We start from the raw sequence: 22,834 nt of genomic DNA, 5'->3' as shown, positions 1-22,834 counted from the left end.
AGTAGGAGCAGGGTTGAGCCTGCAGAGACCACGTGGTCCTACTGAGAGAAAGGCTGGCAGCCGGCATGGCCCTGGTGTGTGGCAGCCAAATCTTCTGCTTTGACTCCTGTCTCCAAATGTCCAGAACCATGGAATTGGCCTTCATTCCTGAAGGCACAGACAGCAGATCATAATGCTAAGAGCACATGCTCTGGGGTGACATGGTTTGGCTTTAACTCCTAAGCGGAACTGCCAGATTTAGCAAATAAAAGTATAAGGCACCCAGTTAAATTAGAATTTCAAGTAAACAATAACTAATTCTTTAGTATAACTATGCCCCAAATATTACACGGGATATACTTATACTTAAAAAAAAATGGTCCCATGTAATATTTGAAAAATAGCTATACTAAAAAAATTAGTCATTATCTGAAATTCTAATTTAACTGGGTGTCATGTATTTTGTCTAGCAACTTACTCTTAACTCTTATACCTTCTAGCTATTGAACCTTGGGAAAGTTGTTTAACACCATAATTTTCTCATCTGTAGAATGGAAATGATCCAACCCGTAAGGTCATCATGAGAACTGAATGAGTTAATATATGTAAATTACTAACACTAGTACCTGGCACAGAGTAAGTGCTCAAAAATGATTACTTTTGCTTTTTATGACTACCATCACTATATCTGAGGGTCAGTATGAGCTACTGGTGTCCAGTAGGATCTTTTCATGTTTATAGAGTAATGCAGGGCAAAGCCTTAGGAAAGGGGTGAAATATTTTATTCATTTTTTTTTTAAACTCTATTCCCTCACCCCAATCTTGCAGATCTTACAATTAAAGAACAGGAAGATAAGCTTAAAAATAATGGCCATAAGAAGAAAGATGATCACCAAGAAGTTTAAAAAAAGACAAAAATGTCAAGATTCTTGTTGAGGACCTAAGTCTATACAGCAGCTGAATAGACAGTTAAGTTTGAGTTTGCTAATATCTCTGGGAAAAAAAGATGGTGGAAAAGTGGAAACTAAGGTTTGATGCACATTTGCTATACCTAATCACCCTTCCTTCTACCACTTTGCCCTCTTGATGGCCCGTTATGTTCATCTCTCAAAACTTGCTCTAGACTCATGTCCTAATATCAACTCAAGTTAGTACTACCTTCAAGAGCATTTCCACTTAAACTCCTTGTAGAACATAAAGGGTTACCTTCCATTAGAAAATACTTAGGGTGTTAGTATTTCATGGGTAGAGAGAGTTCTGTTTAGTGCTAGTTTTAGGGTGGGATTTTTCCCATCAAAGCAGTGGCCCTTGACTTTGACCAGTAGGATCATCTGTAGCTATCAGTGATTAAAATCTACAAGTCAAGGCAACAACTCACACCAATTCCTTCAGAATCTTTGGGGGTAGTACCCAGGCACAAGCCTTTTTTAGAGCTTCCCAGGTATCCACCTTGGGCAGCCAAAGCTGACAGCCACTAAGCTAAGAGGAATATAATCCTGTGCAAATGATTTATATGGCAAGACTTATGAGATAACCATATAATCCAGGAAATAATAATAACCATGATTTCAAAATTCTTACCATATGCCTGTTACATATATATACTCCCAACCCTTACAAGACTGAGAAGTGTATTTATTCACATTGTACAATGAGGAAACAGAAAATTATAAATCACACAGTAAGTCAATGAGTCTAAAAGCAATTGGATGCTTGACTCCCAAGACACAGCCCTTTCCAATAAGTCAGACTGTGAAAGAAGGTAGAATCTGTTCTTTCGAGACCATACCAAGTGTCCTTTCCTTGGGTTTTATTTTCATCAGTGCCTTGGTCATGCAGGTCTGTGTCTTGGGAAATCTTGGGAGAAAGCTTTGGCTGGCTTTTCCTCTAACATTTTCAACATGTCCATGGATGCTCTGTCCCCTCTAAGGGCCATTCCATGAGAGTAGAAGAGCAGACACCCTCATTTGGTCTTTGTTGGACTCACCTGTCTACAGACAGACTTGTGAATGGTGTGCTGGGGCTGTCTGGCTGTAATTAGCCAGGGCTTTGCCTGACAGGTCCAGCCGGTTAAGCGGGACTTGATTGCGCCTATACCAATGACAAAGCTTGAATAAAAAGTAGGAGCAAAATCAGGACCCCACAGATCATGTCAGCCGTTCTCTTCAGCCCTAGTTAACTGTTTTTACTAGGAAAGCCCTCTTTGTGAAGACAGAATGCAATGCTGTCATATTTTATGATTAGCTCATGCCTGGAAGGAACTGCCAGGTGGATTCGTTTGCCTGTTCAAACGTAGCCTGCACGCCTGTGTGTATGCATGTTGTGTAGGTACTCGTTTTCATTCATGGTTCATTTCTTTGAGAGTTTACCTGCTGATTGATTTGATCACCCAACCAATATTTATTGAGGGCTTGCTGTGTGACTGGTACCACACTAGGTTCTGGATATTTGTTGTTAAGCAAGACAAAAATGGTCCTGGGGCCGTGGGACTTGTAGGATGGGGATGGTGAGGAGACCTCACTGGTAAACAAATAAATTATATGTTTTACCTATGTAATTATCTGCTATGATGGAGGCTATTAAAAAAATGGGTGTTATGAGCAAGAAGAGATAAAATTTTTGATGGATAGAGGGTAACAGGTAGGGCTATGTCTGGGAAGTATTCTCTGAGAAAGTTATATTTGAGCTAAGCTATAATTTGGCAATTCAAAATATTTTCCTTTGCATCACATTGTCATTGAGTATTTTTCTTAATTCTTTTTTCCTCTTTTATCAAGAATGCCCACTGTACATGTATTTTTTTCTCTACATTCCTGCGTACTTTTCACATGTAGATTATTGAGTGAAGGGTAAGAGATTGTTATATTAAAAAAAAAAAAACAAAAACAAAAACAAAAAACTTCAGCATCCCACAGAGGATCATTGTACTTTAATCTCTCTCTCTCTCTCTTTTTTAATAAATCCTTTTTTTAAATCCTTTTTTCACCATTGTTCCTTATTTAGGGATGCACTTTATCGTTTGCCAGCACTTTCATGTATATTACCCTGTTGATCTTCACCAACAGCCCTGCAGGGTACAAAGAGCATCATCTCACTTTTAAACACTGAGGAACCATGATTCTGGAGGGTGTTTTGTGCAAGGTCATACAGGCTAGTGAGTACCAGAGACAAGAGAAGAACCTATGGGTTTTTTGTTCCTAGGCTAGGAATCTTTCATGCATAGTGGAGAATTACAGAATTTTCTCCTCCTTTTCAACCCTTGCCCTTCCCCCAACCCTGGTTCCCCAATGCACTCACACATTTCTCTCTCTCCAGTTCAGAGCATTTGAGCAAAGATTGATTTAAAGGTTTAATGTCTTTTGTGCATTACTATAAATCCAGGAGAATCTACCTGGCCTCTGTTCCAGCTCCAGCTCTGCAACCTAGAGTTAATAAATAAATAAACAAATAAATAATTAAGTTCAATATATATGTATTGGTTGCCTACTATCTATCCAATATAGCTCTAGGCACTGTTGCTATATTGGTGAGCAAATAGACAAGAATCCTCACCTTCACCAAGTTTACATTCTCCCAGGAGAGGCAATCAATAAGTAAATAAATAAGTAAATACATATAATATGTCAGATGGTAAGTGGTAGAGAAAAATAAAACAGAAAAGAGAATAAGGGAGTGCTGGGGGAGGGCATTGAAATATTAAATAAGATGGTCAGAATGACCTCCCTGAGAATGTGCTATTTGTGTACTCATGAGGTCATCTGGAGAAGAACATTCTAGGCAGAGGGGACACAGGCTAAGCTACTGGCCAAGGCTCAAGACTTAGTCGGTGCATCCCACCCTTGAACTCTGCTTTTCCAAAAGCACAATATTAAAAATGCTGGTTAGACACAGTTGAAATCATATTTTTAAGGATTAGTTTCTATATTCAATTTCACTGTGGGCTAAGTACCCTATTGTGGGCTGTCCAGAATGCCAAACCACCATGAATAATGTTTCCATGGGAAAATGTTTTCTGAGTTTCAACCCACTGACTTACAAATGAACTTAGGAATGGAGCTGGTTAGTAAGTTGAGAGCTGGCTGTGTTAATTAAGGGGCAATTCTCCTGCCACATCTCCCTCTTTTGGCTAGGAGAGAAAGCTATTGACTGAGACTCTGCCACTCTGACATTCCTTTTCTGTCCTTATCCTTTCTCTAGTCTTTTTGGTTCCAACCTGTATTTTCCATTTCCCCCGCAGGGCTTCTCTTTTTGCCCTTAGATCTTTGAATAATCCTTCGCGAAGCCATATTGAAAGCCCTTGATTCCCCTTATTCTTTGCCTTCAGAAGAGCTGCCGTCTATCTCACCTTAATTGTAGTGTCTCGGAGATTTCCCAAGGCTTTTTTCCATGCACATAGATTTATTTGTATTATTTCACTGTCTGCTTCTGGCAATCTCAGTGCATTTAATGCTAGTAATGAGCATTGCACCTGGAAAATTCTGAGCACCTCACAAATAGATTAATGAATATACGTTGTATGTTTTTATGAAATTAATGACTACCTGCTCTCCAATAAATGGTGAATTCTTCAAGTTTCTTTTCTCTGTAAGGAACGCTCAACTGTCTGTCTGAAATTGTGCGTGTTCATAAAAATAATCGGCTAGGTTTTCTTTTTTTCTTTCAACTGTGCCTCCCATTTCTTGAAGGTGGGATGGATGGATAAGCAGTTTCGCATCTATAGAGAGGCATGATGGGGCATCAGAAATCTGTAGAATCAGAGTAACAAGTGAAAGGGATGTGGGGTTTGGGATACTTGTATACTGGGGAGACTATTTTGGATTATTCTTTGAATTTGCCTTTCGGGTTTGCCTGGGTCTGCATGGAAATATGAAATATATATATATATATATTTATATATATATCTCCCCAAACTAGTGGGCAGTATTTTCTGTATTCTCATTTTATTTATACAGGGAACCAGTGGGGTCAGATACACTAGTGGGCTGGCCAGAAAGCAAAACCTAGAAAATATTCATGGTGAGCAGGTTGGGAGCACCTGCTATATTCTAGGCGCTGTGGTTCATATGAATTTTCTCTTTTATTTCCCAACACCCTAGGTGAGCCCCAGAGACATAGAGGTTAGGTAGCTTGCCCCAAACCATTGAACTAGTAAAGCCAAGATTTGACCCAAGGCAGTCTGATTGTAAAACACAAACTTTTCACCATGACACACCACTATTGCCTGTAGAAGGTAAAGAAGAGCAGAGATTTTCCTTTCTTTCTTTCTTTTATTTTCTTTTTTTTTCCTTTTCTTTTCTCCCTTTATGACTCTTAGTGGAGACTCAAACCCAGAATTACTTTGATAGCTCACAGATCCTGGTTCTGGTACTGGCCCTGACTTTCTCTCTCTCTCTCTCTCTTTTTTTTTTTTTTTTTTAAGATTTTATTTATTTTAGAGAGCACAAGTAGGCAGAGCGGCAGACAGAGGGAGAGGGAGAAGCAGGCTCTCTGCTGAGCAGGGAGCCTTATGTGGGACTTGATCCCAGGACCCTGGGATCATGACCTGAACCAAAGGCAGAAGCCCAACCAACTGAGCCACCCAGGAGCCTTGGCCCTGACTTTCTAACTGGTATGCCTCAGAATTACCTGGAGGACCTGGAAACTCAGAGTACAGAGGCACTTTACCAATTTCCCAGCTGATGCTGATGCTCCTATACTGGGACATACACTTTGAGAACCGCTCCCCCCCACCCCCATTAGATCCTCCCTATAGACCCTCTTGGATGAGTAGCATTCATCATGATAACTTAGCCTTTTACAGCATCTTGCTGCTTTCAGAGCCTTGTGTCCACATCATCTTGGTCCTTAAAACAGTGCAGGGCTTTATCTTGGCCAAAGGTCAGTTCCATTGCGTAGGTGAGAAAATCAAGCTTCTGTGACAGTAACTGGGTAGTAAGTGCCCCATTGCTTAGCAAATCAGCGGCAGAGCAAGAACTTAGATATTCTATTTTTCATTCTACCCTATTGATGCTCTAATGAGCCCAACAATTGTCCATTCCCAGCATACAGCTCACACACTGGTTCGGTTTACTTTTCTTTTCAACTCAAGCTTGTTATAGGAATGAGTGAGCTCCAGGGAAATTATCTCTTGCTCAAAAGGAGAAACTGTGTCCCGAGAGGCGGTATCTGAGCACAAGGGAGGGCGGGCCTGTTTGTCTCTGAAAACACGATCTCCACACTTGCATCCAAATTAAAGGTCTCTGAACTTGAGTTGGGCTGGCTAATATTTCTTTTCCCTTCCAGGTTTGCTGAGCTTATAAATATCAATTATAAGGCTGAGTAAATTACAGGGATGTTGAACTTTGAATTATTGTAGCACTTTAAAGTATCTATATAGGGATAATAAGGAGATTGTGAAAATCTGCTGAAGGAAATCTCACACATATTTATAGATAATTAATACACTGAGCGGAAACTGGAAATCAGCACTGAATTTTTTAAAGCAGTAATTTAAAAATGCATTATGGCAACACATTAGGTTAGCAGTTATTCAACAAGGAAATGTGAAGATTATTAAACTAATTAAAGGTAATAAAAACAAGTTAAGGTATTTGGCATATAACTTCGAAATTAAAAAGAAAAATAAAGTCCTTGCTCCTTCTAGGCAAGTCACAGATGGCAATTAATATATTGATAAGTTACTGGGCTTGTATGTAATAAGAAAAGACTGCTGTATAAAGACATAGTCCCTGGAGAAGCACAAAAAAAGTACAAGGAGATGGTTCTGTGTAACTCGAGACCCTTTAGCAGGTCCTGGTGGGGGCACGTGGGCTTTCTCTTTCTCACCACGGGATGAATGATGGCCATTTCGGGAACTCAATCTTGGAAAACTTTCTCCAATATATCTGATCCCACTAGGCTTTCAGATCCTGTGGCCTCTTTCCTGATCTTGGGGCTCTCTTCCACTTCGAGTTATATGACAGCGATCAGGGTGGGGGATGGTACCCTATTCTTTGCATTTTTAGATTGTGTCCTCTGCGTGCAACGTCTATGGATGCAAAAGGGAGCGGTGCCCACTGGCCACGTCGGAAATAGACTCCTCTTTGTGGCAGAGGCTTTAGCTAAGTGTGTTTAGCTCCGCAGTATTTAGATGTTTCTTTGGGGAAGGATAAAAAGAAGGGGAAGAAAAGGCAGAAAGCAATAATTAGAGAATGAAAAAAAAATGTGCCCACGAAAGAGAATGATACATTTGTGTCCACATATTTTTGTGTGTTTGTTAGTTTGTATACCAGTTATCGAGGAGGAAGGGGTTGGTAACAGGAGGGAATGGCCAGACCCTGAATTAACCGTAGCTGTGTCTGCCGGCACTGCGAAACAGATTATTAAATGCCTCTGGAAGAAATCTTGGGGGTGTTTATGGCAGCTTGGGACTTTGCAATTTCAAATTAAGGCTGGCTCGTGATTTTTAATTCTGGTAGAGGACCCTTGTAAAATTTACCACTGAGCAAATTGGGGTGTGCACAGTTAACTGGGGTCAAAGGGCAAAAGTTATCACAGGGAGAATTATTCAGCTTATCAGAAAAATGGGGCTCCGGTAGGATAAAAACTAATAAATAAATAGTCTCAAAAATAAAGTTCCAATTTGTCTGCAATCTTACACAATTATAGAGAATAGATCAGAGATATACAGGCAAGCATTCGGTTCTACAGCCTGAAATCGTTTGACTATTTTAGTTCATGAGGTTTTATAACACTCTTTACAAACTCAGCCTTTCCTAAAGACATGGGGAAAAATCATCTTAAAGAGAACTTTGATCCAACACTTAAATTAAGAGAAGGTTTTAATGTTGCAAGTTATTTGGTCGATGATTATGCAAATTGTAACCAAGATTTCTGTAACCTTTGTTCTAAGATGCTAAATAAGGGAGACTTTCTTTGGAAAGCTAGCACACTTTTATCAGCAAGGTCACACTAGAAATTTCAGGAGGACAAGTAAAAAATGACTTCCCCAAGCAAAAGGGATCCTTTTAGGTCATCAGAATGAATTGTTTGAAAGCTTCAAAGCAGCCTTGGTTCTCATTACTGGAGCCTGCCTTTACAAGAAATGCCTTTTTTCAATTATTTTCACTTTTCATTAGAAGTCTTTGCAGTTGTTGCTCACCTCATTAAATCCACTAAGATGCTACGTGTTTAATTTCCATGTTATAATTTGTAGCAAATTGTTTGACATGAAACCTAGCTTTTTGAGCCTGTGATTTCTAAGGTTTTCCCTTCCCTCCACCCCCAGATTGAGCAGTTACCTTTTGGAGGATGGAACAAATTAATGCAATTAACGTAATTTGTAATTTAACTGGTCTACATTATTGGAATTTTGTTCGGATAGGTTGTCTGGGACACGGTGCCTTCCGAGCGCCGAAGCCGTCATTACCCGATGCCTTGTGGAAACCTGTCCCTTCCGCTTGTAAAATGTCCCTCCTGCTCCAGCCTCCACTTCCCTTCCTCAGTGACCAGCGGGCTAATGGAACACTTTCTCTCGGAAGAGTTTTCAAGTTCTCAGCCACAGCTTCCCTCCGCTAATTGATATCAAGGAATGTTTTCCTTATTTGGCGGACGCCCATTTCGGGTATTTGTAGCTTTTATCATTTTGCCCCTCAGCTATCGCTCCGTCAGATTTCTTGATTTGACTCCTTTCATCTTTTCTCATCAGTCAATCACTTCCAATCCCCCCGCTCCTTTAATCATCTCCTTTGAACTCAGTCCAAGGCGGTGGGTACTCAGGTGCCCAAGATGCTGGGCTGCGCGAGCTCAGGGTGTGGTCCCGCCGCGATCGCCCGGGACTGATGGGGGAGGGGCGAGAGCCTAAGAACCGTGACCCGCATCGCAAACGCGTTCTGATGACCATTTCAAAAATAGTTCTACTTTCCACTCTCTAGTCCTGCGCCCCTCTCCCTTTCTTCTTCCCAGGCTTTCCTGATGGGCTGAGATGGACAGGGTTTCCAGTCACGGCCTGTCGCGTCCTGGACAGATCATTTGCCCCTTACGAAATGGGTAGCATCTTGGGACCTCACGCGAGGCAGGCATTCTGGAAAGTTGCTACCCACACGTATATTCCACGAGCATATTCGGATTCTGAGTTTTCCAGATAAATTGTGCTTTATTTTTTCCCAATCTGCCCATCAGCCTACAGAGCCTGGAAAGACACATGGGCTGGGCGGATCCCCAGCTTTCCGGCAAACACCAAAATGCTGTTGAACATTGTTGTCAGGTCATAGGTTTTTTTTTTTTTTTTTTTTTTCTGAAATGCATTAGCAAACATGCCAAATACAATCTCAGTCTCGGATTGAAGTAAATAAGCCCTGGGGTTTTCGGCAGAGCGAAGCAGCCCAGATGTGGAAGGAGCTACAGGCATTGCCGTGGGGGCGGGAATGGGGTGGGGGTGGTTAGACTCTCTCATATCACCTTTGGTCCTCACATTGCGGTGGCCCTGAGTTAAACGTAAGGTTAGGGGAAATTTAAAAAAAAAAAAAAAAGTCATTTCAGCAAAAGACAAGGCTTCATATGATTGTCATTTCGGTTGGAGCATGAGAACCTTGCTGCTCATGAGACCTGAAAATTGGACTTGCACTATTCCGTAAGGATAGGAGAAGATCCCTCTGTTGTATACTGTGGGATTCTATTAAATCCACGGCACCTTCCCAGCAAAAGAATACTGTAGCTCTAGACCTTTCATTCACTCAGCGGCTGAGTTTTTCATTTTCCCAGTTCAGCCTCTTTCTCAGTAATAAATTGCCCTGAATTGGAGTCCTGTCCTAACAGTGTCTGTACTTTCCTTTCGTATCCCCTCATCTCTCCTGCTACGAATGTGTAGAGCCATGACAGGAGATTAATATTGAAAGAGAACTTTTCCCCCGGTTACATTTTACCTGTCCACTTCTGCCTTTTATTTCCTTCTCCAAGACTTCTTTTTCATGGGGCAGAATCCTCCAGGTTAATTTAACAAAGGATTCCTCTCGGAGCTTACCAGAGTTTCCTGCCCATGGGTGACCTGTTATTCAACCAACTGATATTTGTCACTGAGTGATTCTGAATGTTGATCTTGCTTCTTTGAGTTAAGAGGGAACAGTGTGCCTTCAGGTCAGTATCCCTCTTAACCACAACAGAATGTAAGCCTCATTCTCAGACAGAAAGCAATGCATTTGTTCAAAGATGAAGAAAACATAAAAGGGATGAGGCTAAGGATGGAGACAGTTTCTGGGCGTTCACAGGTAAGCTGATACTTGGAGATTCTTGGAGATTAGTGTTCTATCAAACGGCAGAACATCTTTGGCAAGAAGAAACCTAAGGGATTAATAGTGGGGTGGTGGGGAGGGGGGAGCTCACTGTGAGAGTATGGGGGACAGATGTGTACAGAGAGTGTAAAAGTCATTCTCAGAGCTGGGAAAAGTTTAGACATTCTGGGGATTGAGCCAGCTAACTTTTATTTTAAGCCTTCCAAATCACAAGATTACAACAAGCACGGGCAAGTTTAATTATAGTAGAAGGAAGGTTAAAAAGCACACACGTTTTTACACCAAGTGTGCACACACATACACACAGGCACAGAAACTCTGTTTTTTGTTTTGTTTTTCTGTAGCAGAATTCACTGGCACATGCTGTAAATAATTTGAACGTAATCAAAAGAGAAGGTAACCTTGACACTAACCTGACACCTGGAAGAGAGCAAATGAGAGAGGAAAAGCAGCACTGGAGCCTACAGATGGCTCCTGGCCAATTCTAAACATCACGCGTGCGTGTGTGTGTGTGTGTTAAGAAATCAGTCATGAGGCACACAAATAAAAGAAGCTCCAACAAAATGCACTGGAGATAATACAACAGATTGGTCTTAAGCACAAGCAAAAACAGCCACGAAAATGTAAATGGCAAAGTTGAAATAGAGAGGTGTTTTTTTTGTTGTTGTTGTTTGTTTTGTTTTGTTTTCTGTTCTCTCTTATAGGGTAACAGACCATGCCACAACTTACTGATTTATTTTTTGTCATTCCCCACAATTCTCTGTGTTGACTGGATTCCAGCGGGCAACTCTGCTGCGACTCATGTCATTAGCTGAGGTCACTGGCTTGGCTGTGTTTAGCTGGGAGCCCATGTGGGGCTGGGAAGTTCAAGCAGCCTCCCTGGAAGGCCCGGGGCTCTGGTGGGGACAGCTGGAAGGAAACAATGGAACGCTCCTCTTGGTGATCTCTTTGGGAGGTCACTGTGCCCCTGTACATGGTGGCCCCCAGGTGACAGTAAAAGCAGAAGCTACCAGGCCTCCTACAGGCCAGGCTGGGTCTGGCACTATGTTACTTCCTCCTTATTTTATTGATGAAGGCAAGTCACAAAGCTGGCCCAGGTTGGAGGGTGAGGGGAACAGAGACTGTTGCTAGAGGGGAGGAGGGGCCAGCAGGGACAGACTCTGTCGGAGTTGGTGGCGGCCATTTTGTAGACAGTTTCCTTCAGTCTGTTAAACACACTGGGTCAAAAGGGAGGGTAAAAATTTGAATTCTGCTCCAGTTTCCAAATAAGTAGTGTCTTCACGCGTGAGATGGAGTTGCACTTTCAGTTTAACTCATGGACAGTCATAAAGTTCTTCATTTCAGGTTTGAGCTGATAAGTGAAATTAGGTGTCTTTACAGTTAGCACTTAAATGCAACTGGAATGTTTCCTCAAATTTCAGAAAGTCAGTGGACTGGGGTCACGGATGAAACCATGTTGACATTTGATTTATTCACTTCTTTAGTCTTTATCGTATTTCTTATATTGTTATATCTTAAGTCGAATATATAAACTCAATAATACTGCATGATTTTAAGAGAAAATTATTAGGTCTTTGCTTTGGCTGTGTTCTGCTCAAGTTTAATTTATAATGCTTTGGGGAAATGTGTCATCCATTCAATCAATGCCTATTTATTGAGTGTCTACCATGTGCTCCGTAGTGTATTTTTTCAGTAAGTGTTCTATCAAGAAGGTGTATCATCTAGGCAGGTCGTTTTGAGACCAATCCATGTAGGATCATGAGTTCAGAAGAGACAGAAACATAAATATATAATAAATATAAATGCATAAAATAGACTGAAAATAAATATGTTGAAAACTTGAAGTAGTTGCTAAAACATGGATCAACAAAAGTAATATACTCTATGGCAAATATACATGTTGTCTTTGTGTCTTCTCAGAAGTTAAACCAGAATTTCCTTCCATGGGAGGCTGTAGGTATTTTTTTTTTCCTTTTCTTTTTTTTCATAGGTTTTCATAAAGACTAAAGAAATACAGAAAATAAGGTAACATCAAGGGACAGGTTAAACATAACCAAATTATTTATAAACTATAATGCCAGAGAAGCAAATACTTGCAGAGTTGGATCTTTGGATACATTATTTTAATGTGAAATATTTAATGGCAAGTTATTATTGAAAGGGGAAACAAACACAAATTTTAAAAATATATATAGAGGCTCCTGGGTGGCTCAGTCAGTTAAGCATCTGTCTTTGGATTGGGTCATGATCCCAGGGTCCTGGGATCAAGCCCCACATCAGGCTCCCTGCTCAGTAGGGAGACTGCTATTCCCCTGCTTGTGTTCTCTCTCTGTCAGGTAAATAAGTAAAAATCTTTAAAAAAAATGTGTGTGTGTATATATATATATATATCTTAAAAAAGTATATATATGTACATATATCTTAAAAAAAGTATACATACATATATATATATATATAACAATCAACATTATTCTACTCCATTCCAGATCTTAAAAAAAAATGAGTTTTAAGGGAAATGAAAGAATGAACATAGAGGATAAAAATAGTTGTTTTTATTTACTTATTAGCTTTTAAGAAAAAATAAAATAATTATAATAAAACAATCTTATCTATAGTCATTTTTTAAAAAAATTCTAAAATCTTTATTACAGTTCTAAGTAGCTTTCTCTAATAAGAAAACATACCTTGACAGGTGGATTCTTTCCTCTACATCAGAGTCAGCAAACTGGGTCAAGTCCTTCCCGCCATGCCCATCCATTTGGATGTTGTCTACACCACTTTCATGTAACAACTGGGGTGAAAAGGATGAGGTTGTATACCTGAAGAGCTGAAAATGTGTATTATCTGACCCTTTACAAAAAAAGTTTCCTGGGGCGCCTGGGTGGCTCAGTGGATTAAGCCTCTGCCTTCGGCTCAGGTCATGATCTCAGGGTCCTGGGATGGAGCCCCACATCGGGCTCTCTGCTCCACAAGGAGCCTGCTTCCCCCTCTCTCTCTCTCTGCCTGCCACTCTGCCTACCTGTGATCTCTGTCAAACACATAGATAAATCTTAGAAAAAAAAAAGTTTCCTAACTTCTGATCTAGAATGTACAACAGTTTTAAACTAGTTATGGTAAGGATAAGGAAGACCTTGAATCTAAACGATGATGATCTGACTGATTCCTCTGCTATATTAAGATAGACTTCTATTTGACACCATTCTATCCTTTTCCATAGCACAAGGTTTTCAAGAAGAATTGCTAACATTAGATCTCTCCCCATTTCCCTCCAAATAAATCTCACCTGGAAACTCTGTACATAAGATAAAGATAGAGGTAGGGATATTAGGCAAAATGTGGTGTTTTAGATGGGGACGGGGACCTTGGACTCTTGACAGTGAAATTGTTTTATCAACCCTCCTTTTTTCAATGAAGTCCATGAAGTTTCCTGAAGAAGCTTCTGGACTCCCAATAGTTCTGGACTAAATGGATAAAATTAATGGGATGTCAGGGCTAAAAGGGGTTGTAGAAATTGTCTTTTCTTTACAGATGAAGAAATCAGAGCCCAGGGCATTTAAATGCTTTATACCAGGGCCTACACCAGTGACTGGCAGAACCAACAGCCAAGACCAGAGCCAAGTGACCTGATTTGCAACCCATACTGCCTCTAATCCTTTCCTGCAGAGAATGATGCAGGAACTCGGCTCCCTGGGTGACATGGGAACCCCAAGACCAGCAATATCTTCTTAGGACTCACTCCACCAGGTTCCTAAATAGATTTCTAAGTGATAGGAGGAGAGAGACAAGAACAAAGAGAGAGGAGAATAAATAGCCACATCTCAAAACAGAAAAAAGATAAAAGATGGGTCTCTGGAAGTGATTTTTATTTTTTATTTTTAAATTATTATTATTTTTAAAGATCTTATTTATTTATTTGACAGAGATCACAAGTAGGCAGAGAGCAAGGCACAGAGGGCGGGGGGAAACAGGCTCTCTGCTGAGCAGAGAGCCCAATGCATGCCTCCATCCCAGGACCCTGAGATCATGATCTGAGCTGAAGGCAGAAGCTTAACCCACTGAGCCTCCCAGGCACCCCTGGAAGTGATTTTTAAAAGAAAGCTTTATCTTTTTTTTTTTCCCAAAGATAATCTATTTATTTATTTATTTATTTATTTATTTATTTATTTAAGAGAGAGAAGGAACATGAGAGAGGTCAGTGGGAGAAGCAGACTCCCTGCGGAGCAGGGAGCCTGGTGTGGGACTTGATCCCAGGACTCCAGGATCACGACCTGAGCCGAAGGCAGCTGCTTAACCAACTGAGCCACCCAGGCATCCTAAAAGAAAGTTTTAAAATAAACTGATTATATTAACTATTAAGTGTTTCTCTCCCACAAATGATATTGAAGAATTTCATATAGCCAGGGCTGTATTTGACTGGATGCGTTTCTGTTTATAAATTATTTTTTTCTAATTTCAAAATAAGGGAGCTGGTACAGAGCAGCAATCATTAACTCTGAGAGACAGAAAGAGAAAGAGAGAGAGAGAAAAAGAAAGAGCTAATGGAATGAAATACAAGGCTATAAAATTAATTTAGAAGGGGAAGTGGAGAATCATTTACTTACTTTAAATTATACGGAGGTTTAGGTAGGGAGAATTGAATTACTAAAGCAGGAATTTGGCAGGGCACTGAGGTTAACAGCTTGAGCCTTATGACAAAGGTTATAGGATCTCAAATGAGGACAAGTGACCATGAGCATCTAATTAATATCCTTTTCAATTTATAGAAGAGGTTAGAAAATCTATTTTGGCCTGAGATTTCCCCAGCCTTGCAAAATAGATTTCTGTTTATTACACTTCTAATAATATTATCACTGTTCATTGATAAAAGTTAGAAGCAAATGAGACCATTAGCCTTTACTACCTGTTATATCTTTCAAGAGGAAGATGTTTTTCAAGTACCATCAAAGATCTAATAGTAATTACTGAACACTTGATGCCTGTGTCTTCTTACCTTAATGGCACTATCAATTTTATAGATGAAAATTTGAATGAAAACTTTAGGAAACTTTAGTCGTGGGCATCCAGCCAAAGTGAAATTACCATGCTTAGGAAAGTCAAAGAAAATAATTGATAGGAACTCATACAGATCTCTTTTTCTTGAGATATTCATTTTTATTTGTGTTCTATATTGATCTGTCCTTTATTATTTTTTAATTTTTTTAATTTAAATTCATTTTAGTTAATGTAGAGTGTATTATTAGTTTCAGGGGTAGAATTTAGTGATGCATCAGTTGCGTATAACACCTGGTGCTCATCACATCATATACCCTCCTTAATGCCCATCACCCAGTTACCCCATCCCTCACCTATATCCCCTCCAGCAACCCTCAATTAGAGTTTGCCTCCCTCCTTGTTTTTATCTTAACTTCCCTTTCCTTCCCCTATGCTCCTCTGTTTTGTTTCTCAAATTCCGCATATGAGTGAAATCCTATGGTATCTGTCTTTCTCTGACTGACTTATTTCTGGGCTAGCATAATATCCTCTAGTTCCAGCCACATTGTTGCAAAGGGCAGGATTTGCTTCTAAGGGGACACACGTGGGTGAAATTTTGCGACCATATCCAAATATATTGGAATGGGGTAGTAACAGCCTGTTGAGAGAAAAGCACATTAAACTGGAAATCTAAATTCCTGGATATGAGTTCTGATTTGGCCATTCATTTGCTTTGTGACCTTGGGACAAAATGCTGTATCTCTCTAGAAGTGTCTCTACTTATCTATACAAGATAGGGGTTTAAGAAGTGAGAATCTGCACAGATCTTGTCTAATGATTATAAAATAGGACATTCTGTGATAGCTTCTATTTTTTTTTTTAAAGATTTTATTTATTTATTTGACAGAGAGAGATCACAAGTAGGCATAGAGGCAGGCAGAGAGAGAGAGAGAGAGGAGGAAGCAGGCTCCCTGCCGAGCAGAGAGCCCGATGCGGGACTCGATCCCAGGATCCTGAGATCATGACCTGAGCCGAAGGCAGTGGCTTAACCCACTGAGCCACCCAGGTGCCCCGATAGCTTCTATTTTATTCAGGCAGCCCCAAAAGAACTTTCTTTTTCTTTTTTTTTTTAGTGCAGAACTTTGCCATTTCTATTATTTTTTTGCTATCCGTTAGAAGTTTCTGAATCGTATAGATTTTCGGTTGGAGAAGACCTGAGATTATCTTCCTCAGTGGTTATCAGATTTAAGCATGTATTAGAATGAACTGGGATCATTGTTAAAATAGTGAGTTCTGCATTCCCCTCCCCCACAGTTTCTGATCCAATAGGTCCTGAAGAGGATCCCAAATTTGCAACTCTAATCAGTTCCTAGATAATGTTAACTCACTGGTCCTGGGACCAGACTTTGAGAACCACTGGTCTCACTCAATCTCTGTTTTCACCAGATTTTGGAAAACAGGCCTTGCAAAGTTAATTGAATTATCCATGCTTACTCATCAAGTTAGTGACTAAACCAAGACCAGCAAAACCCTGGTCTCCCAGATGCTGAGGTCAGAGACTTTTCTAGGACACCACAATTCCTCACTTTGAATTTGGGTTACATGATACAGACCAAACAATCCAAATGAATTTATTCCAATCCACATTGCTGTTCAGATTAGAATAAAAGAAAAGCAAGAAGTCTTGACTCTTCTGTAGACAGAAATTTTAGCAACAGAGATATGTAGTCAGCAGAAATTATTCCAAATACCCAGTATTTTTTTTCCCCTTAATTTGTGGCCTACACCTGGGCCAGGATTGCATGACAGAGAATTAAGGCTGAAATGGGGGAAAGAAGCAAGACTCATTGTGAGTGAAAGGTGTATGTCACAATAGAAGACAAATGAAGAAAACAACCCTGCTGGTTTCTACTAATGCACTTTTAATATTTTTATGCTTGAATTTTAGTTTTTTTTTTAATTAATAACAAAAACTGAGAAGATTTTTGTTTCACAAAATATTTTGGTAGCTTTGGACAGTTATGTATTAAAAACAATTTCCTCTAGCTCTTGAACTTGCAGAAATGAGATTTTATTCTTGAGTCCCTAGAAATAGACACACACACACACACACACACACACACACACACTCTGCTTGTGAACACAATGGAGAACTCTAAAAGACAAATAGGTTTCCCTGAATTTACTGAACTCTGGGCTTTGCTAGTATTTTCTTCCTTCTCTGGAGTCGTCCTTCATCTCTCCTCTCCTCCCAGCTATGCATGGTTAGGGTCTGAGCTTAGATGCTATTCACTGACCTTCCGAATCTGAGTAGGGCACTTGTGGTGGGCATCTTCCAAGAAGGTTCTCCATCATTGGCATCATTGGGTGCCTGGGTGGCTCAGTCAGTTAAGCATCTGCCTTAGGCTCAGGTCATGGTCCTGGGGTCCTGGGATCCAGCTCCCTATCGGGCTTCCTGCTCAGCGGGGAATCTGCTTCTTTCTCTCCCTCTGCCCTTCCCCTGCTTGTGCTCTCTCTATCAAATACAAAAATAAAATCTCTAAGAAAGAAAGAAACTTCTCCATCTCGCCACATTATGGTATTCTTGCCCTTGTGGAGTCTTGCTGCTTGAGTGTGACCTAGTGATTTGCTTCCAGTGACTCCAATGTGGCAAAGTGGTGAGATGACATTTCTTTCTTTTTCCTTTTTTTTTTTTTTTAAGATTTTTTTTATCTATTTGACAGACAGAGATCACAAGCAGGCAGAGAGGCAGACAGAGAAAGGAGGAAGCAGGCTCCCCGCTGAGCAGAGATTCCCAGGACCCTGAGATCATGACCTGAACTGAAGGCAGAGGCTTTAACCCACTGAGCCACCAAGACGCCCCTGGGATGACATTTCTAACGTTAGGTTACACAAAGACTCTGGTTTATAGCTTGCTCCCTGTCTCTTACTTGCTCATAGTGCCATGCTGTGAACTACCTTATAGAGTGGATTTTATGGCCAAAAAAAAAAAAAAAAAATTAAGGGCTCTGACCAACAGCCAAGAAGGAACCGAGGTGCTCAGTCCCACAACTCATATTGAATCCTCCAAAAACCATGTGAATGCGCTTAGAAGCTGGTCCTCTTTCTGCTAAGCACATGGGTGAGACAGCAAATCAACAGTTTTCTGAATGACCCAGAAGCGGGAAAACCTAGGTGAGCTGAGCCCAGATTCTTGCCCCACAGAAAGTATTTATTGTTTTGAGCTGAAAATTTGGGGGGAATTTGGCACACAACAGTAGAAAGAGCCCATTACAGAACCCAGGACACTTACTGACACTCCCTGTAGGACAGTGGATCACAAGCTTTAGATAGCAAGCTTTTAAAAATAGAGATACCCAAGGCCTGCCTTCTGGTAGTCGGATTCGATAGGTCTAGAATAAGGCTCAGAAATCCGTGTTTTTAAACAAGCATTGTAGGTAATTTCTAAGCTTATAGTGCAGGACTACACTTCTGAAAACACTCTAGTTAGGAAGCCACAAACAACCATAAATGTCTTATTCATGGCTAAATGCCCTTGTCTGAAATAAAGATTCAGAAGAAATGTAATTGAATTAGTGAATGCATACTGTTACACACTATAGAGAAATATTGGATGGCTTTACAAAATTTAGTTGTAAGTATAGTATGAATAAGCAAATTAACTTCTATGTCCTCAGAACTCTTATGTGGTTATCATAACTTTCCTTAACTGTTTATGCATTTGCATATGCAAATTCCCCTTCTCCGTAAGAACAAAACTGTGTTTTATCCTTTTTATCCACCCACTGTGACCTCCAAGACACCTAACAGTGTCTTGGCATACATTCAATTCTCAACTATATCTGTTTATTTCTCTCTTTTGCTCATTGTAAAATAACTCTTTAATGATGTAGATGTTTAAAGATCAGATAACTCTATCTTATCACAAGCCCATCAACGTGACAGTCAATCTAGCATCATGGAAAGAATAGAATTTTTCAAATTATACATGCATGGCTTCAAATCCCAGTTCCCACTTTTAATAACTGAAGGTCCTTTGCCAAATCATTTAAGTTCTTTGAGTCTTTGTTTTCTTCTTTTTGAGTGGTGGCTGGTGTTCTTAAGAAATTTTTTTTTTTTTTAATTTATTCATTTGACAGAGAGAGATCACAAGCAGGCAGAGAGAGAGAGGAGGAGGAAGCAGGCTCCCTGCTGAGCAGAGAGCCCGATGCGGGACTCGATCCCAGGACCCTGAGATCATGACCTGAGCCGAAGGCAGCGGCTTAACCCACTGAGCCACCCAGGCGCCCCGTTCTTAAGAAATTTTAAGAAGCTAAAATGCAAGAAGCTTTATACCTGGCGGATGCTTAAGCCCACGTCATTTCCACCTGTTTTTAATAAACTTTTTATTTTTTATTTTTTGCTCATGCTATGAATTGAATTGTGTCCCCTCAAAATTTTTATGATGAAACCCTAACCCCTGGTACCTCAGAATGTGATTATATTTAGATAAACCATTTAAAGAGGTAATTATTTTATTTTATTTTATTTTATTTTAAAGATTTTATTTATTTATTTGACAGAGAGAAATCACAAGTAGATGGAGAGGCAGGCAGCGAGAGAGAGGGAAGCAGTCTCCCTACTGAGCAGAGAGCCCGATGCGGGACTCGATCCCAGGACCCTGAGATCATGACCTGAGCCGAAGGCAGCGGCCCAACCCACTGAGCCACCCAGGCGCCCAAAGAGGTAATTATTTTAAAATGAGGGTACTAGGGTGGTTTTAATCCAATCTGGCTGGTATCGTCATGAGACGAGGGAATTTGTACATACAAAGACACACCAGGCATGCATGTGCACAGAAAGAGGACTGTGTGATGACACAGCAAGAGGGTAGCCAGCCGCAATCAGAGAGAAGCCTCAGGAGACACCGTACTTGCTGACAGCTTGATCTTGGACATCTAGTTTCCAGAACTGTGAGAAAATACATTTCTACTGTTCGAACCCCGCCCCCACCCCCGCCATCTATGCTATTTTGTTCTGAAAGCCCTAGCAAATAAATACACTTTATATCATAGTATGTTTTTGTGCTGCTCTACACTCACAGTCATGGTTTTGAGTGAGGACATTGTGTTGTCGTAGTTTGTACAGCAATCCCATTGGATATTTAATGTTTTGTTACTTTGTAAATAGAGACAGTTCTTTCAGGTCTGACTTGTTTTCCAAACTGGCTCTCCCCTCCCTTTTTCTATGGTAGTGATGGCATTCATACCAACAAGCTTACTCTTTCCTTCAGTTTAAGCACCAACGCTGACCTGAAGCAAGAGACAATATTTAAGAGACAGTATTTAGGCACACAGCTAAATTCACCTTGGCTATGGCCTGCTTCTTTCTGCTCTCGGGCCACCTTGAGAGACCTGACTCAGTGTTCTTGGTCCTCTGTCCCTATTGTTGGGCTCCCGACTCGGCCCTGGAAACCGACACTTTGTTAGCTGATCATCATTTAGATAGGTGGTCAGAGACAAAATTGTCAACAATTTTCTTCCACTTTCACTCATCTTTGTTTCCTAAACCAAGAATTGGGGAGTTTTCATTCTACTATGTTTGGGGAAGAAAACAGAGGCATGACTACAAAAAGACCGAGGAAGAAAGTGAGCATGCTTCTCTGTGTGTTGCAGGGAAAGAGGATGACAGGGGTAGGGGGGAGGCTGGAGGTACCAGGGCTGTGCCTTCTGCCCCTCTAATGGTTTCTCTGTTTTAGAGACTGGAGTTCCAAGCCATGAAAAACAAGGCCGGAAAATATTCCATTTCCTCAAAAAGTTAAAAAAATCACTCGCTCAACTAGACCTAGCTCAAGTTTCAACTGCAACCAGAGGGCTTTTGATTACAAATAAGGAAAAATATTCTGAAAAGAAGGGTGGTAAAACATCATAATATGTTCCTAGAGGGGGTTGTTGAATTACTGTAATAGTTGGTCTTTAAAATACAGAATGTCTCCTTTATTTAGGGTCATTTAAGTATAGTTGATGCAAGCCTGAAGTGGAGAAAAAAACAGGAGGACTTCTTACAAGCACATTTGCCCCTGTAATTCCACGGTCTTCATGCATCAGCGGCCCTTTCTCAGTGGGTTTACCAATTTTTAATAGTTGATATTATTTTAGGCTTACCAGTAGCTGATTCTTAAACATGCTTCAGGCTCCAAGGCTGTGCATACCAAGATTTCTGGTAACAGCTGGAAATCCATAATTATAGTTCACGGGTACAGTGCTCATCTGGCAAAATCTGTAAATAAAGCTTAAAAAAGCAAATAGACCATTTATATAAACAGTTTCTGAATACTCGTAGATCTATTGCCAAGGGAATGGAAAATTAGCCTTTTCTCAATTATTTCTTTTCCTATATCAGAGGGTAACAGTTTAATACTTGATGTTAAAAGAAATGCTTTTAAAAAATAGTTAAAGATGTGAATGTAAAGAGTGAAATGTACCTAAAATGTTGTACTTTTTTGCCTTCATATAGCTTGAAAAATTGGTCAGTTCTACCCTATTGAAACATCATCAGAAAGAAAATTATTGCTTGAAAGCAATTTCCTACTGAAATCTATCCCCTACAGATTCATTTTAAGGAAACTTCTGGATTAGCTTCCAAAGACTGTGAGGTCTTTCATTTTAACTTCTTTTTAAAAAATTATTTGAAGTGCTGTAAACCAGCATGAATAAAATGGTATGCGATCAAGAAATAATTTTGTGTTCATAAATGAAAAACAATGCAATGTATGAGCTGCATTCGAAATAAGCATGATTTATAATTAAGGGTATGAGACAATGAAAGTTTGCCTTTTTAAATGACACACTTAAAAAGCCCCTCACTACTTTTCGTTTTTCTTCCAAGTATTTTTTTGAGACTAAATTTTGATGGAAAGTATTTTAAACTGAATGAGCTCTTAAGCAATTAGTGATTACAATTCTAGTAGAAGTGACATGATATAACCCCACAAATACACCACAGGAGACCTGCCAATGACTGCTTAGTATTTGTGGTGGCGGAGGAATGGGAGTGTGGTTCTTGCTCCTTCCAGAACAAGCAATTATAATGGTCAATCATGCTAAATTGCACGCAGTACACCACTGGTTTAAGAATAAAAGCAAACACGTTTTCTCTTTTCTTTTGCGATATTTTTACTTTTGTTTGGCTTTGAGCAGGTTTATACTAATTATTTAAGCACTTAACACAATTTAAACAAAATAAATGAACCAGAAAAACTGCCATTTGCCTAGATTGGTCACACATGAAGTTGACTGGCATCAGTCACTGTCTGAATGTCCCTGGGCACAAGCAGATGTAAAATCTGATTTTAAAAATCTCCCAAACTTGATGACTGCATATTTTAACATATATAAGATCTGATAATTGTGAATTGCTTCTTCTGCAGATTAATTGACATTAGTATGCAAGCGATCCTGAGTGTATCTTTGTGCTCTCTTCTCTCTTTCTGTGTCTTTGGAGTCTCTGAACTGTTAATACTTCAACTTACTTGTCGCCACTCTGACATGTAAAGCTGTATGTGCATCTTAGTTGAAAATCAAGACAAAAAGAGTCCAAGGGGTGCCTGAATGGCTCAGCCCATAAGCGTCCAACTC

Source organism: Neovison vison, chromosome 3 (assembly GCF_020171115.1).
Source record: "Neovison vison isolate M4711 chromosome 3, ASM_NN_V1, whole genome shotgun sequence".
Classification (NCBI taxonomy): domain Eukaryota; kingdom Metazoa; phylum Chordata; class Mammalia; order Carnivora; family Mustelidae; genus Neogale; species Neogale vison.
Note: the sequence above shows the minus strand (reverse complement) of the source record.